This window comes from Lygodium microphyllum, chromosome 25, assembly GCF_053477565.2.
Source record: "Lygodium microphyllum isolate KBCC chromosome 25, Lygodium_microphyllum_v1.1.10, whole genome shotgun sequence".
Classification (NCBI taxonomy): domain Eukaryota; kingdom Viridiplantae; phylum Streptophyta; class Polypodiopsida; order Schizaeales; family Lygodiaceae; genus Lygodium; species Lygodium microphyllum.
The window spans coordinates 60,891,033-60,903,341 of record NC_141159.1 but is presented as its reverse complement, the minus strand read 5'-3'; the positions used below and the strand labels follow the sequence as shown (position 1 = coordinate 60,903,341).

At 42.9% G+C, this 12,309-nt stretch overlaps 1 protein-coding gene across 5 annotated transcripts in view; it reads left to right on the top strand.

Annotated features, from left to right (window-relative positions):
• LOC148014284 (uncharacterized) overlaps window positions 1-12,309 on the top strand; it is a 69,805-nt gene that overhangs the window by 35,922 nt on the left and 21,574 nt on the right. The window lies entirely within an intron of this gene.

The window sequence follows — 12,309 nt, the reverse complement described above, 5'->3', positions numbered from 1 at the left end:
TATACATGGAGTACTTTGACAAGCTGTCAGCCTTCTTGAAGACTATGGCAGCCTTTCTTGGGGAGCTCACTGGAGGTTTGACTGCATCTGGAGGTAGAAGGGCAAGAATGGTAGCTCGTTTTTACTTCATAGAGCAATTTTAGGGGTGCCTCTTCCAAGAAGACCCCTTTGGACTTGGGGAAAAGACTAACCATGACTCTCTTTTACAAAAGTGAGTTTTCCCCCTTCTTTCTCTCAGGACCCTCAAGCTGCCATGAAAGCTCCAGCCCAAAATCTTGCAAGATCTCTCTTCCCCTTCTTCCAAGGCTTGCATGGCACCTCCAGCCACTTTCTTGAGACCTTGGACTCACCTTGGAGTACCTGAGTGCCACCCCATACCCTGCTGAAGCCCCCAGGGCTGCCCCCATAATTTGCGGCACATTTTTAGGGGACTGATCTGCTGCTCTTCCTACCCCTCCAGCTCATAGCCATGGTCTTTAGCGTTAAACCCCAGCTCCAGGCACTCATTTGGTCCCACTCTTGACCTCCTTGGTTGACATTTCATCTTCTTGGCACTTCCCAAAATCCTACTGTGGGCAGCAGCCATGGCAGCCATGAAACCTTCAAGGGATCTCGAGGTACACTGAAGACGCTTCAAATTCTTGTCTCGGGAGCCGTGGGAGCAACCATAAGCTTCAACAAGTGCGAGCCACAAGACATTGAAGGCTCCATACGACCACGGGCTGCAAGAAGGAGGACAACCATGAATTTCTTGGAGTGGGTAGCCACTACCTCTTCCCCAAGCTTAAGCAAGGTATGTCTCATGGTTCTTGGTCTCTCTTCTCCAACCGCTTGCTGAGCCCAACCTCTTGCTTGGAGAGATTAAAGAATTACATGAATTCTTGCTTAGCTTGAAGCTATGGATCACCTATTGATTGCCTTTTTCCATTATGCACTTCTTGAAATGCATGCATGACCGAGCACACTTCAAATTTCTTTCCTATTGGTTGAGAATTTCACTCCTAACCCATAACCGTGCTTGGTCTTGATTTTTGATCATTAAGCTAAAAATTGTAAGAAAGGGTAAGTGATGCAATTAGTGAGTCACTGATTTGTAGAGGTAACCCCTTTCCCCATCCCATTTTCCTTATTGATCATGCATATCATGAAATGCCCAATCCTCAATTTGTAAATGCATATCATGCTGGTTGCTTAATAATAAATGTCTGCCATATATATTCTGGGTGAGGAAAAGCCTAATGCCAGGCGAGGTGGCAAGATAAAAGAGGGGTGACCCTCCCTTGCCACCAAAGACATTGAAGGGGTGCACAACCCGGCCTGGGGGGAACTTTGCCCATCTCCCGGTGATCCGGAGCCCAAAATTTGTTTGCAGGTGCAGGTACTCTAAATTGGTGGCCCGAGTCCCAATCATTGACGTCCAAGTGGCTTGCACATGTATGGACAGCAAATGTATGACTTGATGGATGTATAGAAAATGTATGACTTGGTGGATGTATGATGGCTAAATGCACACGTATTGGGGGAGAACATGTACGACTTGATGGATGTATGCAGTGGGAGATAGGTATACCCTGCCTCAGCTCTGAAAAGTCAATTACAGCAAATTTTGCATATTTACTATGAGAAATATTTTTGCATGGCCTCGTAGAGGGGATCAAGGGCTCCGTTTCGAATTAAGAAGCTTGGTGATTGGAGCTCCCTAACTCGAGATATTGCAGTTTTTGTGACGGGGGGTCCGGTGGACTGCACCTAGTATGGTCGGTCATAAGGGTAAAGCCAAGGCCCAGGAGGACTTCCTGCGCGAGATCAAAGATTCCCGTGCATCTATGAATGATCCTAGCTCTGCCCAAGTGGATTGTGAAGACATGCTTGAAGAAGGTGCCCCCGAGACGGACCGTTTTGCTATGCTTAACGACACACTATGCCAACATGAGACGCATCATGCTGAGCGGCATCGAGAGCTGGAACACAGCCATAGGGAGATGGAAAACTGCCAAGATCAGCGTCATAGCGAGATGATGGCTGAGATGGACTTGCTCGTAGAGCGCATGGGCACCCTCATCTCCACCCTCTCACCCTCCTCAGCTCAGCCCAAGGAGCATGGTCCTCCCCGTGAGACCAACCGTCCTCCCCCCTTGGAGACAGGACGTGGCTAACAAGGTTTTGGTAGCACCCATGGTTTTCCCCATAGCACCTATGAGCTGGGCGAGTCTTCTATGCGACGTGATAAGCCCATCCTCCTCTCACTTGTGACGAACCCTTCCAGCCCATCCTTGGGATAGCAGCTCCCCCGTAGTGGATGCTATATGCAAGGGCAAAATGCACATTTTGGGCAGCATAGTATGCAAGGTGCACATGGGCAGCATGCATATGGCAGTTTTGGGCACCAAGGCCCCAATGTTCAGTTTGGTTCGCATGTATTGCATGGGCAGCATGGAAATTTTGGGTAGCAAGGCCCTAATGTAGGTGCACATGGTCAGCATGGAAATTTTGGGCAGCAAGGCACTAATAATCAGTTTCAATTTGGCCCACATGTAATGTATGGGCAGCATGGCACCCCGGGACATTTTGGTCAGCAAGGCATGTATGGGTAGCAAGGTATGTATGGGCAGCATGCAGCACATGGCATGCATGGGCAGCAGGGCCCAAATGAATTACATGACAAGATTGATCCTCATAGATAGTGGCAGCACACACAGTTTTGTGAATAAATCCACCCTTGCCCATCTCACATGTATTCCTACTGAATCACAACAACCTCTAAAAGTCCAAGTGGCTTATGGGAGTGAAGAGATAAGCACCCATGTTTGGACATAAGTGCCTCTCAGGTTGGCTGGAAATTATGCAGTAACAGTGGACCTAATAACACTTGATATGGGCCCTGTGAATGTTGTCATAGGTTGTGATTGGCTGAAGCAGTTGGGGAAAATTTCTATGGACTTCTCTTAGTTGTATATGGAGTTTATGGTGCATGGGCAGCTTGTACATTTGGAAGGCATCAAAGAAAATGCAGATTTTCAGCTTATAACAGCAAGACAATTGAAAAAGGAATTTAAGAAGCGCTCACAGATCTTTGTTTTGCATTTGAATAAGGATGTTGATGACCAGCACAATTCTTGGAAGAAAGATGCAACATTAAAGGCACTCTTGGCTGAATATCGAGATCTCTTTCAACCCCCCACCACCCTCCCACCTAAGAGGCAAGTAGACCACCCGATTGACTTGGAGCCCCATGCCAAACTAGTCAATAAACCCCCGTATTGACTCTCTAAATGTGAGCGAGAGGAAGTAGCCAAGCAAGTCAGGGAGCTCATTGAGATGGGATTCATCGAGTCTAGTTCTTCCCCTTATGCCTCCCCGGTTCTATTGGTCAAGAAAAAGGATGGGTCCTTTTGAATGTGCATTGACTATCATGATCTCAATATGATCACAGTCAAAAATAGGTATCCTATCCCTAGAATTGATGACTTGCTTGATGAGCTGAAGGGAGCCCGCTACTTCACCAAGATTGATTTGAGATCCGACTACCACGAGATACGAATGAGAGAGGGTGATGAAGTTAAGACAACTTTCCGGACTAATCGTGGCTTGTACCACTTCCTTGTTATGCCATTTGGGCTCACTAATGCCCCCGTCACGTTTCAGAGCCTCATGAATAAGATATTGCAGCCATGGCTTTTCCAGTTTGTGTTGGTATTCTTTGATGATATACTCATTTACAGCAAGTCACTGCATGAGCATTTACACCATGTCAAGCAAGTTTTTGATATACTAAGAGTTGCCAAGGAATGCAAGTGCATTTTTATGCAAACTGAGGTTGAGTACTTGGCACATCATTAGTGAGAAAGGCATCCAAGCTGACCCTAAGAAAGTGGAGTGTGTTCGGGATTGGCCCACTCCCACTAACACTACCTCATTGCGTGGTTTTCTTGGTCTCTTCTCCTTTTATCGGAGATTTATCTGCCATTATGCTACAATTGCAGCACCATTGACTGATAGGCTGAAAAAAGAAGTCTTATTTTGGGATGCCTTGGCTGATCACAGTTTTCAGCGCAGAAGGAATTGCTTACCTCAACCCCCATTCTTGTGCGCCCTGACTTCTTGAAAGAATTTACCATTCAGTGTGATGCTAGTGGACGGGGTATTGGTGCTGTCTTGTTGCAAGAACATGGTGTGATAGCCTTTGAGAGCCGCAAATTGGATGATAAAGAGAGACAGTTGCATGTCTATGATCAGGAGATGTTGGTAGTCATTCATGCTATCAAAAAGTGGCATTACTACTTGTATGACAGTAAATTTAAAGTGAAAAGTGACCACCGTGTGCTCAAATACTTCTTGACTCAACCCAACTTAACTCCTAAGCAACACAGATGGGTAGCCACCTTACAGAACTATGACTTTGAGATTACTCACACCCTTGGCAAGGATAATGTAGTGGCTGATGCACTCTCTCGCATGTGGGTATGTAAGGTCTCATCTATCATTGAACTCCATCATGATTGGATAGAAGAACTCTAAGAGGCTTACTTGCTTGATGCTGAATTCAGCCCTCTTTTCAGAAATTACAGCAAGGTGTTATGGATGCCAACTCCCAATATCAGCTCCACAATGGTCTTATTTGGACACATGGCCGTATTGTGATTTCCCATGCCTCCCCTTTTACTCAACGGATACTTGAAGAGATGCATTCTTCTTCGATTACTGGTCACTTAGGGGTGTTTAAGACGTATGACTGCATTGCAAAAAGCTTCCATTGGAAAGGCCTATGGCAGGATGTTAAAGACTTTGTGTCTAGATGTATGCCTTGTCAGCAAAATAAGGACAGCACTCTTAAATCGGGTGGATTACTGCAGCCTTTGCCTATACTTGAGGGCAAATGGACCCACATTACGATGGACTTCATCATCAGGTTGCCTACAACCAAGAAGGGCTGGAACAGCATCTATGTGGTAGTTGATTGCGTCACCAAAGCAGCCTATGTCATCCCTACAAAATCTCAGTTTACAGCATCTCAAGTTGCCACTCAATTTATGGAGCATCTATTTAGGTTGCATGGATTGGCACATGTCATAGTGCATGACCGGGATACCAAATTTATGAGTCAATTTTGGCAGACAGTTTTCAGCTCCATGGGGACCAAACTAGCTCCGTCTATAGCTATCATCCCCAAACAGACGGGCAGATCGAGCAGGTTAATAAGTGGCTTGAGACCTACTTGAGACATTTTTGTCATGATGTGCAGAATGCTTTGTACTCGGTCCATTCATGAATACTTGATCAAATGGCAAGGCCTATCTCTAGAGGAAGCTTCTTGGCGCCCGGCCTCTATTTTGGATGAGTTTTCCCACCTCAAGGAGGCTGCATTGGCTGGATCTTGACCACGCTTGGCCCCTATTTGGACTACAGTCTGCTTCTGGACAGCCATCTATTTTGCACCAGTTTTGGTCCTAAGCTATTTTCAGCCCCACCTTACCTACACGGGCTGAAAGTACACCTTAAGGGCTCCGCAACGACACCTCACTTGTCCCGATCGGAGTTTCCTACGGGAAGTTATGGCTGTTCTCCTACAGCAGTCCTGTCTCAGACAGCATACCTGTCTGCTTCTGGACAGCCATCTGTTTTGCAATAGTTTTGGTCCTGAATTATTTTCACCCCCACCTTACCCACATGGGCTGAAAGTATATCTCGTGGGGTCTACAACGACACCTCAGTCATCTTGTTCGGAGTCTTCTACCCAAAGTTATGGCTGACTTCCTATAGCAGGCCCATCTTGGACTGCACATTGTCCACTCTATCCAGGGCCTTATTTTCATGACATGGACGCCCTTGCTTATTGCCCTTGTATCATGCGCAGAGTAGTACTTTGTAGCCTCCTCCCCGCCTGTTCCTCCCTTGTTTTGAGGACAAAAACTTCATGAGAAGGGATGGTTTGTAATGAACCGGGTATATGGGAAAATACCAGTCACACTGATGGTATAAAAGGTGTAAGAGGGTTTCCTCAGGCATCACGGAATTATCAAGAAATCTCTCTTCCACCTCTCTTAAGCTCTCATGGCTTCTTCTTCTTCCTCTCTCTTTCTCTTTCTCTCTCTCTCTCTCTCTCTCTCTCCTTCCTATCTTTCTCTTCTTCTCCTGTAGTCTCTCTCTCTTCTCTCCCTTAGTTAGGCTAGCTAGGTCTCCTTCATTACAGTTTATGTATAATGCATTCGAAATAAGATGTTTGTGATTGTAAGCTAGATTTTGATCTTTCCTAAAATCATCAGGTTAAAAGATGGATGACTTAGTATAGATTGCCGATGATTGAGGCAGTATTGCGGTGAACTCAGAACACCGACTGAGGGAGTGCTCTTGATAGCGCTAGACCTCCCCAAGGCTAGCGTGAACAAAACCTACTCTAAGGGGTTTTTCTTTTTTTGTTTCACATTAGTGAGTTAAGACCAATCATGATACAAAAGGTCTTATTGTAGGGAACTCTAGTCGGTAGGTATTGATCTTTCCTAAAATCATTAGGCTAAAAGATAGATGACTCAGTATAGATCATTGATGATTGAGGCAGTATTTCGGTGAACTCAGAACGCCGACTGAGGGAGTGTTTTTGATAGCGCTAGAACTCCCCAAGGCCAGCGTAAATAACACCTACTCTAAGGGGTTTTTCGTTTTTTGTTTCGCATTAGTGAGTTTAGACCAATCATGATGCGAAAGGTCTTGTTGTAGGGAGCTCTAGTCGGTAGGAGGAAGTGAGAATATCAGGGGGCTCTGGTCATAAACTCCTTAGGCTCTTACGAATTGCCAACTACCCTTCGATTTTCAGACTGTTTGGAAGTTTCAATACTAGTTGGGGAACTGAACTTGGAGAGAATAATACCTTTAAACAAGAAAATATTTGTAAAATGTCATTTTTTTGAAAGGAACTATTAAAAAAGATTTTCTTTATTGTATTTTTGTGTCGTGAATTAAGGGCATGTAACGAATTTGTATCAGGAGATAATTCAAATAAGCTGTTTTTATATGTTGAATCTAAAGTGGTAGGTAATTAGATAACTAAAACTACTCTTTTGAGGAAAGTGGGAGGATGGACCTTCAACGAATCTAGACCTATGGTTGGGTGGTCTCGGTAAGCCAACAACTTTCCTAAGAAGAAATAAAAATTACACTTGATGGACCATTAAAAACCAAAAAGCTTGATTCGCATCACTTTAGAATCTGCTAATACTAATTAGCTGCTAGTAATAGATTCAATGAGAAAAACTCAAGTCGATTCTCGTGGGAGCGGATGGAACTTCCACTGCAGGGGGATAGACTTAAGCGAGCCTAGTTAGCAAACTTCGAGGGTTTTATCAAAATCCCGGACGGCGCTTCCTAGGATATCTCTTGATGGGCTACTAACAACGTACCGTCAAGAAAAGCTCGGGCGGCATGTTACAGTTGGTATTTTTGGACCATCCATACTATAGACACTGACACTAATGACTAATATGGCTCATAACTCTCGTTCATAGGGTAACTTCTGTAATGGGTGGCTACACTGCAGGGGGGTAGACTCAAGCGAGCCTAGTTAGCAAACTTCGAGGGTTTTATCCCGGACGGTGCTTCCTAGGACATCTCTTGATGGGCTACTAATAACGTAGCGGCAAGAAAAGCTCGGGCGGCACGTTATAGTTGGTATTTTTGGACCATCCATACTATAGACACTGACACTAATGACTAATATGGCTCATAACTCTCGTTCACACGGTAACTTCCGTAATGGGTGGCTACAGTCCTTGTCAACCCGGAAAAATGTTGGGTTATGAATTACAGGTCTTTTTGCTCGAGATCTCTATTTAATGATTGTAGAGTTCTTCAAGTTCATTTTGCGAGAAGTTGGGAATATTTTAAATCAAAGTCGGGATATCACATCCTCTTCCCCTAAGAGGAATCGAGATATCCTCATCTCGATTGAAACTGGGGATATTGGTTATATAGTGACTTATGGTCAATCCAAGTGGCATCCTCTTCAGGGTAGTCTTTCCATTGGATGAGATATTCTCTAAGGATTTTGCTTCTTAGAGTCTTCTTCCGCATGTCAAGTATATTTTCTAGTTGAAGTTCGAGGATTCCTTGACTTGGCATTACAATTTGTTGGTCTGTCAAGTACATAGTCTGGGTTAGGGACATATGCTTTCAATAGACTAACATGAAATACATTATGTACTTTCAAGTTATTAGGAAGTTGTAGCTTGTAGGCATTTGGTCCTAGACACTTTAGTACCTTATATGGCCCACAATACCCTGGGACTTAGCTTCTTGAATTCCCCTAAAGATAAGGAGCTTTTCTTTGGGCGAACTTGTAAGAAAACCATGTCACCTTCTTTGAAGATGCGTTCTTGTCTTCGTTGATTGGCATATGCCTTTTGTCAATTCTTGGCGGCTTGAATATCTTGCCTTATAGCTTTCACTTGTTGATCCATTTTTTCAAGCATTTGCCTAGATGCTTCTACCTGTAGGGTAGGATCGGAAAAAAATGGATGGTGTAAGATAATCTTGCCTATATAGTGCCTGAAAAGGAGTTATCTGAATACTTTGATGGTATGATGCATTGTAGGCAAATTCAACGGCAAATTCAACTAAGGGTAGGTATTGGATCCATTGTTTGGGTTTCCTACTATAATAAGCCCTCAGTATGTCCTCAATAACTTGGTTGATTTACTCTGTTTGACCATCGGTTTGGGGATGATAAGCAGTATTGAAGTAGACTGAGTTCCTAGAGCTTCGAACAAACTCTTCCAAAAGTTTGAGATGAAGAGAGAATTGCGGTCGTTGATGATTCTTTGGGGTAATCCATATAACCTAAAAATTTCCTTAATGAAGAGCTTGGCGATATTGGAAGCCTTATAATTGGTTTTTACAGGAATAAGGTGTGTAACTTTTGTTAGCATGTCAATGACTATTATTATGGAGTTATATCCTCCTTGTACCAGGGGTAATTCAACTATGAAGTCCATGTTGATATACTCCCATTTCATTTGAGGGATGTCAAGTGGCTGGAGCTTTCCTGGCAACTTAACACACTCGGCCTTAATTTGTTGACAGTTTAGGCATTCGGTGACATACTTGAGTACATCATCCTTGAGTCTTTCCCAGTTTTCTTTTGACTGTATTAAGAGTCTTAGCATAATCAGGATGAACCAAAAATGGGGAATGGTGAGCTTCTCAGAGTATTTTTCTTTTGAGTTCCTGACTTGTAGGAATACATAATCTTGTCCTGTAATAGGCAAGCTGCTCGTTTATGGAAAAATCTTGATACTTAGTCTTGAGTTTTGGATTTGAATCCTCGACGGAAATTTCTCTTAATAAGTTCTGATAGCTTGGATCCTTCACTGACTTTTCTCTAGCAATTTTTATGAGAGGGTTACTAGGCATTGAAATCATTGTGGCAAGAGTTCTAGCCCTAGAGGGTTCTTCTAGGATTAGAGCATCAAGGAATGATTTACGGCTTAGGGCATTTGTAGTCACATTCTCCTTGTCTGGTCTATACTTGATTTCAAAGTCAAATTCTTGCAAGGTCTCAATCCATTGGTGTTGTCTCATATTGAGATCTGGTTGAGTAAAAATTCACTTTAAGCTCTTATGATTAGTGACTAGAGAAAACCTATTACCAAGTAGGTAATATCTCCATAGTTTAAATGCATGAATTACAGCAAGTAATTCTAGATCATGTATGACATAGTTTCTTTCGTGGATCTTTAATTTTCCTGAAGCATAGGCTATTGGATGTCCTTCTTGCATAAGCACACAACCCAAAGCAAGAGAGCTTGCGTCAGTTATGACTTTGAATTCTTTGTTGAGGTCGGGTAGCCTTAGGATAGGGGCGGCTATCAAACTTTGCTTAAGCTTCTTAGAGCTAGATTATTTGCCGGACGTCCATGTAATGGAGACTTGCTTTTTGAGAAGGTCGATGAGAGGTGCGGTGATTAAGGCATTGTCTTTAATGAAGACTCTATACCAACCAGTTAGCCCTAGAAAGCTTCGTACTTGACTGTTGTCGGGGGTGGCCAGTCTTGTACATCTTGGACCTTGGCAGGATCCACTGAAATGCCATCTGTCGATACTATGAATCCTAGATATTCTATCTGCTTCTTGAAGAAAGCACATTTATTCTTTTTAGCATACAGTTTGTGGGCTCTCATTGTTTCAAGAACTGTTCGTAGCTGTGGTTCATGGTTATTTTCACTCTTGGAATATGTTAAGATATCATCAAAGAAAATGAGGACGAAGTTGTCAAGGTAGGGTCGGAAAATGTCTTGCATCAACTTGTTGAAGGTGGTAGGAGCATTTGTTAACCCAAATGACATCACAATAAACTCATAATGACCGTACCTTGAGGTAAAAGCAGTTTTAGGGATATCTTCCTCCCTAATTTTTATTTGATAATATCTTGATCTGAGATCGATATTTGAGAAGACCTTTGCTCCTTGGAGTTGGTCAAACAACTCAACTATCCTGGGAATTGGATATTTGTTTTTCACTGTTACCTAGTTTAATCCACGGTAATCGATACGAAGGTGGAGTGTTTCGCTTTTCTTTTTTTGAAATAAAACCAGGGTTCTCCATGGTGAATTACTTGGTCGGATGTATCTTGGTGAATTACTTGGTCGGATGTATCCCTGGTCTAATAGCTATTTAAGTTGTTCTTTCAACTCAATGGCTTTAGGAATTGACATTTGGTACGGCCGTTTGGCGACGGGGGTAGCGCTTGGAATAAGTTGAATTTCATGGTCTACTTCCCTTGCTGGTGGGAGCTCTGTCAGGTTTTCTAGAAAAACATCCGCATATTCTTTTAGCCAAGATGGTTGATCCTTGGCTTCACTATCTTGCTCAGTCTTGTTGAGTTTAATTAGATAGACATGTAATTCTTTTTTCAGTCCCTTTACTATTCGAGAGGCTTTAGCGAACCTTAGGGTTTCTTGCTTCTCCTTGAGTGGTTACTTGTTCTCCCTTTGAGTTCTGGAATGTGATTTGGCCCTTTCCGCAATGGATATGGGCATTATTTGAAATTAACCAATCCATATTTAGTAGACATTCATAAGCCCTGAGGTTCATAATTCGGAAGTTCATTTTGGAAGAATTGCCACCCAAGCTAAATTCTACCTTGCTAGTTTGTTGTGTTGATAGAATTTCTTTTCTGCTTGCTAACTCTATGAGCAAACTAGGTGCAAGAGTAGTGTTTATGCCTAGTCTTTTTGCACATTTTGGTGATATGAAAGAGTGGGTACTTCCACAGCCGATTAAAATTTGAAAGGGTTTACCTTGATAATTTTCTTGTGTTTAAATTACTGAGAATTGGTGATTTGGACCCTTCTTATTGAGAGTGGTGTGCACTCTAACTTTTTCCATATCAGATTTCATCGTGGGATCTTTATCGTTACTGATCTCCTTTAGGTTTATTTCAGCGACCTTTCCCTTGGTATCTTGGCTTTGTCGGCGAAACTGTTACTGACCTTGGCTAGGCTTCGGGCAGTGTCTCCTAAAATGTCTTGGTTCCTTGCTATAGAAACACCTTGGAGTCTCATTACTCATTCCTGTGGGTATAAAGCTTCCCACGGCATTTGATTTGGCCTTTTTTGTTTTGTTTGGTTGGTACTGTCCTTGGGCTCTTTTTGCATAGCCTTGGAAGTTGCTCTTATTCTGACTGTTTCTGTTTCAAATTTTTGCATTTCTTGGCCTTTATTCAATCTCGTGAACTATTGGAGCTGCTCGAATCAATGCATCTTGTAAATTAGATCGTTTCATTGATTCAAGATGGGTATTCAAGGGCGGATTTAGACCATTGCAAAATTTGGATACTTGCTGTGAAACATCTATCATAGATGCATATTTTAGAAGTGTTACAAATTTGGAGTAGTAGGCTTCTAGGCTTAGGCTTAATTGCTTTAGATTGAAGAACTCGTTCATCTTTTGGGCTTGATATGTGGGCGGAAGATATCTTTCATGTACCGCGTCCTTAATTTTGTCCCAAGTGATAGCGCCTTCGAGTGTTCTTTGGTCATTGCACCATTGTTTCCACCAAAGACGAGCATCTCCTATGAGTTTTAGCTTGGCAATCATGGCTTGATTTGATGGTGCAGTTCTTGTAGCAATGAAATAGTCCTCCATAGATTCTATCCATGTTTCTGCTTCAGTGGGAATGTCCTTTGTTGAGAAACCCTTCACCCTTTACCCGCAGTTTGCGTTTTTGCATTTTTACTTTTTGCATTTAGGATTTGCAGCCCCAAAAAGGGGCACCACCCTAGACTGACTGTGCTTATTTATAGGCTACTCTCTCACTCA